Here is a 7,128-nt window from a genome sequence, read left to right on the forward strand (position 1 = left end):
TCTCTCTCTCTCTCTCTCTCTATCTCTCTCTCTCTCATAATAAAAGATGTTGAAAGATAATAAGTCTTGTTATCCTGTCTGGCGCTCGGTATTAAAGGGGGTGGGGGATTAAACAAGGACTGGTAGGCTCGGTCAGTATACTGTGTCTGAGATTCATGTAAAACTGTGGCATAGTATCTCAGTGGGTTAATACTATAAAATCGGCATTAGTCGGCATTAGTCCAGACTAGGACACACCATCTCCCCGAGGCAAGAGAGTTAACTGGCTATAAAAGTCCAGTTTCCAACCTTGCCGAGCTAGACTGGAATTAGTGGGCTCGATGGTAGCACCACCAGTGGTAATTACCAGTTATGTCCCTTCTGAGCCTCTCCTATGGACCAATCCGATTCCACCACTTGCATTTGTTTCAAACAAAATGGCGGCGCCCAGTCAAGACGATCTGATCGATAATCAAGACCTATGTTGTGATTAATCGGGTCTTACATCGACAAGGGCATCAAATCACGCGAGCACCTTGATTAAAATCATGAAAAGGTTTGGAAAATATCTGTTGACAACGAGTTTCGATTTTGATTTTGATTTGCATTTCTGAATCAATATTCCATCTGAATCAATATTTGCAGTACTACAATAAGGGTCCCACCATTTTATATTCTAGTCTGTGCCCGAAAAGCTAGAAACAAATCTTCATATCAGTTTTTTTCAAGACCTAAATGATCACTGGGCATGCTGGATGTTCTGCAAACAAACATACATAATATGTACTGAACTGAACAACTCACAACTTATACATCATATGATTGTGTCAATGTCATTACCAGTATGCAAGCCCATGCATACACATATTATGTAGACGTGTAGACACAAATACATATATACTGCAAAGTGTATTTAAAACATTAACAGTCCTTTGTGTATAAGCATAGCTTTCGATGAGCTCAACATGAATTAAAACAGCCAGGGCAATGCGTAAACTGGTACACAGACACGTAGACATACTGTAAATCTGGAAATTACCAGTGGAATGATTCATACCCTTGCCTTGCCTTAATCCACACTTGCCTTAATCCAATCAAACAGCAAATAACTCCGCTAAAAAACAACACAGAGTTTATATGTTTACCCTGTTGATTGGCATTACAGAAGTTCAAAGGCAATTCAATAATTGAACTTACAAAAGTTCACTGATTGGTCTGCAGAGAAGGTGTCAACAAGTTTGACACGAGTGGGTAGATAACTCACCGGATGCCCATCGTGAAAAGTTTATTACACACTTTCGCACTTAAATCATGCTTGCATTAATGTCAAGATTTACAGATCCCATTGTCACTGCCAGCATTCTGACGTGTGTTTGTAGAGCATAGAAGTCCCTTATATTAGTAATCCATGGAGCTGTTGATGACTTCCGCTCAAGCTATGCCTCTGAAATGGCAACACACTGGCAGGTGTACAATATGAAGACATATCTACACACAGACATGCTTACAGTACCTGCATTCGCACGCGTCAACATCCTGCACAGAGCTTCTCTAGTTTTTTTACACGAGCGTTCAACGGGTATTTTTGCTGAAGACTTTGCCATCATGTTTGTGTTTGTGGAGAACCCCGTTGGTTGGTTATTTGGTTTACTGACTGATGTGTGGAGACCAATGCTTTGCCATTATTTCTGTAGAGAACAACTAAATGTAACGTGTAGTTCCCAAAGCCTCCACATAGTCCACCTGCTACTGAATCTGTACGACTGATCCACTGACAATTCATAACCTTTGCTCACCAGGAAGTCCCATACCTTCCTCTCAGTCGTCTGTGATGCAACCATCACCGGTGTTCTCCCCTTTTGGTCTCTGCTCTTTAAGTCAGCTGTAAGATACAGTCAAGTCCCGTTAATCCGACATGGTTGGTTGCATATGATTATGTCGGATTAACGAGTATGACTTAACGAAATTAGGTAATATCATCGTTCGTGATCAAAAGTCAGATAACTACACAATAGATAACTATACAAACACGTAATAAAAAAAATAAAAATTAAATATTCATATTGTTATGTTACGTTGTTAGCGGAACATGTTTCTAATCATGCAACCTCTGAAACTCAACACCTAACAACTTTTACAGACTTTTGACTTTTTTAATACATTAAAAAGCATAGTCTGAAATGGAAATCCCAAGTTTGAAACTGATACCGCAAAGCTTAAGAAAGCTGCTTTCCAAGTGGCTAACGTTGACTTCCTGTTAGTCATTTCATTTGTCGATCATGGTTCGCGAAAGGTTGTTCTGACGTGACCTGTAATGAGATGTCCTCGGCGATAGCGAGACCTTGTATCTGATTCCAATGAGATGGAGGCAATCTAAGCATGTGGTTGATCCTATTTTGTTTAGTTAAAGCATTAATTGTTTATTGTTAAACAGGTTTATCTCTGCAGCCGTTGTAATATGCAGGTACCAGCCAACTCTTTTGCATCAAAACACGGGCTGTGTACTCGTGGGCAGATGACCACGGAGTACGCTGGTCACTGTGTCGGATTAACGAGACTGATAAGGAGTGATTTCGGTAATTCGTTGCAAATTAGGTGTGTCGGAGTCGGAGTGTGAGACTGTCGGATTAACAGGTCAAAATAGCACTGATGTAATCGGTTCCCATCATTAGTGTCAGATAAAGCCGATTGTCGGATTAACGAAACTTGACTGTACATAACAATATCAATATGAACATTGTCACCCAGGCATGTAGAATGTTTCCAACTCCATTATTCACCACTGACAACCTGCATCCTTTGCTCACCAGTACATTATTGGTTTAAACATATATATTTTTACAAAAGTGTGAAAATGAATTGGTAAACAAGCGAAGCGCTTATGTTAATACCTCTCAATTACACATAGGATATATTACAATAAATACATCAATGAAGGTTAGATGTTACAAATGAATTGTACATGTCAATCTAGATGTATATATATATAAATCTATTTGCAGTTTATATTAAACAACTCATTTAACTGAAAATCTGCCAGTTTTTAATATGAAGTTTTGAATAGAACCTAATATTCGGATTTGCTTTTACTTACTCAAATACGAATTTCCGCATTGCACCTTTTGTAAAGAATAACCATGTTGGTAAAAATTTCATCTCAAAGAACGTACTAATTTGTACATACAAAAAAGAAGTGTAAAGCAGCTGTGATGTGATATCCACAGGATCATCTTTTTTGTATTCAAGATATATCTATCCTATGGATCTGCGTTAAGATCGCTGCAGCCAAACCTTAGGCGACCGTGGATAATTTGACATAATCTGGGTCCATGATTTAAATCCAAGTGTATACCATTATCTCCCTTTACATGAAGCAAATTCTTAAATTGTGTAACGGTCTCTGTCGCCGTTAGGTTTTCTGGTAACATATTCCGAAGTACAGTACATCATTGCCCTTCTGTGCTGCAACCATCACCAGTGTGTAACCATGCTGACTTCTGCTCTCGATGTCACCTATCCCATGCGAGAGAAGACAGGATCCCGCCACTGACCCTGTATGGGATCACCGCCACCAAATTGTTCTGAAGTTGCCTCCTGAATGGCATTCATAAAAAAAGGCAGAAACTAACTCAGACAGATGAATGTCATCACCAAAATAGAGGCATGCATCCTTTGCCTTGATCTGATGCTTGATTCTAGCACCTCCAATATGACAGATTTTGCAATTCATGAACTGTTTTACTCGTTTTCGTTTGCCATCAATTGCCACTGGCGAGTCAGCTCCATCCCATCTCCTGCGCGGCAACATTTCTGACAAGTTAATGCGATTTTTTTACAGGATTTTATGTAGTTCATCCATGTCTGCATCCATGACATTACACATCTCTTTACCCTGAAGGCGAGTTTCATAATTGGAGAAGCAAACATGGTTTAATGCTGTGCTCAACTTATGCAGTATGTCTAAAGTAATCAGAGCACGAGAATCTGGTTTCTAAGTATGAGTGAGTGAGTGAGTTGGCTTTTAATATCATTCCAGTTATATCACGGCGTGTCAGCTTAATGTGGGAGGAAAGCCCGAAGTGATGCAGGTCTCAGACGTTTACTACTTCGGTGAAACCCACGAGCACGGGTATGGTGCTGACAAACCTAGAAACATAATCAGGGCGAACCGGGATTCGAACCCACAATCATAGGTTTCTGGCGTGCCCAAGGGACGCAACTCTGCATAGCGAATCGCGGCGCCTTAGACGACTGGGCCACCCGTGCCCCCTCTAAGTGTGAAGTGATCAGTGGTGTCTGCAAGCTTTATTACTTTGTGATACCAGCAAATCATTGTCATATGTAATGATGCAATTGAATGAGCTCTGTTGTGCAGAGATAAATATACTCAACAACCAAAGTTCCTGTGACACCAATATTTTAGTGTATTTTTCAAACAATTAAAGTTTGGTTTTCAATATTGTAGTACATGTATGGAATCAAGTCACAAAAAACACAGCTGCTACAGAAAAGCATGCATTCCATGCAAAAGTTGACTTTTATGCAAGCCCCAAGCATTACACTACCCAAGATTGGGTATAAAAACATGTGCGTTAACGGGATTCCATATGTATTGTTCAGCATCGTGCTGACAACAACCACTTAGAAAAACAACAAAATTACGCAATTATTCAATATTACGAAATGCCACGCCTGTCCGAAAATGAATGTCTGCGAGCCATTGGTATGCTTGAAGCAGGATCGAGTCAACATGATGTTGCAAGACAATTTAACGTCCAAATAGTTGGGTATTATAATACTTTATTGTATGCCTAGTATAGTTAATGAGTGTTGATATTTTATCCGTTGCGCCACTCCAAGTTGAAAACTTGAAGCATAAACAAGATGTATCTTTTGTCAGCCATGTTTTATGAAACTAATGCGAAACTAATGTGACCCAAATTCTTTGTTGTTTTTAGTTGTCAATCTGAGCGATTGTGACCTGGGTAACACATTCCATGCAAAAGTTGTCTTTATCCAAGCCCCATGCATTTCACTACCCAAGAATGGGTAGAAAACCATGTGTGTTAACTGGATTCCTTATGCATTGTTTAGCATCGTGCTGACAACAACCCCTGAGAAAAACAACAAACATTTGGTGTTTATGGCAACGTTGGCAACAGACAAATGCAGTCAGAGACCATCCTCGGAGTGGCAGGCCACGCGTAACCAATAATTGACAAGACAACTGGATTCGAACAACACACCTACGAAATCGATTCCAGACAGCAACAGTGACTGCAAGAAGCATCTCTGGCCTTCATCGAATATCTTCACAAACCGCACGTCGCCGGAAGACCTGCCCGTCTACGCTGGACGGCCATGCAGTGGGGACAAGTTCTATTCGCTGACGAGTCTAATTTTCACCTCAGCCACTGCGATGGACGGATTCGAGTGTACCGACGTCGAGGTGAACGTTACGTCAATCATTGTGTCATGGAAGAAGATCGGTTCGGGGGCGGCAGCGTTATGGTATGGGGTTGGATTACAGCAAGCCAGAGGACCTGTTTGATAGTGGTAGAGGGAAATCTCAATGGGCAGTGCTTCTGCGACGAGATGATCGGCCCTGTTGTTCTACCGTTTTTGCGTCGTCATGGCCCAGGCATTACCTTCCAATATGACAACGCCCGGCAAAACAACGTGAATGTAATCTCCTGGCCGGCTCGCTCCCCTGATCTCTCACCAATCGAGCACATGTGGGATGAGATGGATCGGCGCCTTCGACGTCAACCACCTGTCCCACAGACACTCCAGGAACTTAGAAACATGCTCCAGTAGATATGAACAGATATCCCACAGGACTTTGGGCGACGCCTGGTTCATTCCATGAGACGAAGATGTGTTGCTTGCATCGCAACCAGAGGTGGACACACGCTATTGATTTGTAAATTGACATTTTGGCATGTTCATGTTTTTTTATGAAATCACTCATTTTCTGAAGTCAGTATGGCAAATTAAACCATTTGAACACTTACGGGAGTCTTTTGTTGTTCAGTATATGACAAATATATTGAAGTAAGTGTTCTATAGGGGCTTGTCATAGCTCTGTTATGTTGTAAGTAGATCTAAACCTGCCAAAGGAATGCAAAGCAATTGTATAGGGTTTGTTAGTGTTGTCAGCTTGTGAAAGCTCTAGTAGCCTGATAGCTTCTGTTTCCAGTTGTCCCAATGTTCCCTGAAAACGAGGAGGGAACCAGTTCTGTGGGAGATATTCTTGCAGTGAGGCTTTAACGTAGGGTCCTGCCATCCTGCCTAAACTTATCTCTTTGTCTACTTTCTGTTGAACAAGTTGTGGAAGGTAGGATGCCTCCTTACACCTAGGATATTCTGATAAATAGGACTTTAACACTTGCAAATTTATTGGAGAAGTCCCTTTATCTTGGATAGTTACTGGTTCAGTCAGTTTGTGGATTTGTTTTTAGCTTGCCGTGACAATTATGCCCTGCAAACCTTAGGTGGATGAGGCTTGCTGCAAAGTGTACAGATATGAACATACTTGCAAAATCGACGTGTGCACTGTGTACGACTGAATTCAAAACATGTACCGGTTTGATGTGTGCCAAATGCCGGTGTGTGCAACATGGCAGAAGATCATGGTTTGTAAGCTTAATGCCGCTCATGTGGCATGCCTGGGTTGTACGATTATGGGGTCATGAATAACAACCATAATTCCTGGTTAACTTTAGACCAAGACGTCAGTGGGTAACGTGAAAGACGCAGTCTAAATTGCTGATCATAGTGTTTCCAGCCACCCCTCTTTAGCCTGTGATATTCTGTGCGGATGATATCTGTGTACTTCAACATCTGTTGAGCTCTAGCAGGAAATTTCTCAATATAAATGCTAGTAAAAACCAAGAAAGCTGATGTCCACTCTTCGACATTGTTAATCTTGGACTGCTGGCGGTTTACTATCTCCAGATTGCCTCTATTATTTAGGCCCATTACACCTACAAAACCTCTATCAGAATATGATGACCCCTTAGTTGTTTAGAGCATTATGGCTAAATCCACATACTCATGATTCCAAATCTTTTCTTCAATATGCTGTAGGACAATATCCCCCAAATCAGCCCCAGCTAGTGGAATACACATCTGGCTGATATTGGAGAC

The sequence above is a fragment of the Haliotis cracherodii genome, unplaced genomic scaffold (assembly GCF_022045235.1).
Source record: "Haliotis cracherodii isolate W230 unplaced genomic scaffold, xgHalCrac1.p SCAF_7, whole genome shotgun sequence".
NCBI classification, from domain to species: domain Eukaryota; kingdom Metazoa; phylum Mollusca; class Gastropoda; order Lepetellida; family Haliotidae; genus Haliotis; species Haliotis cracherodii.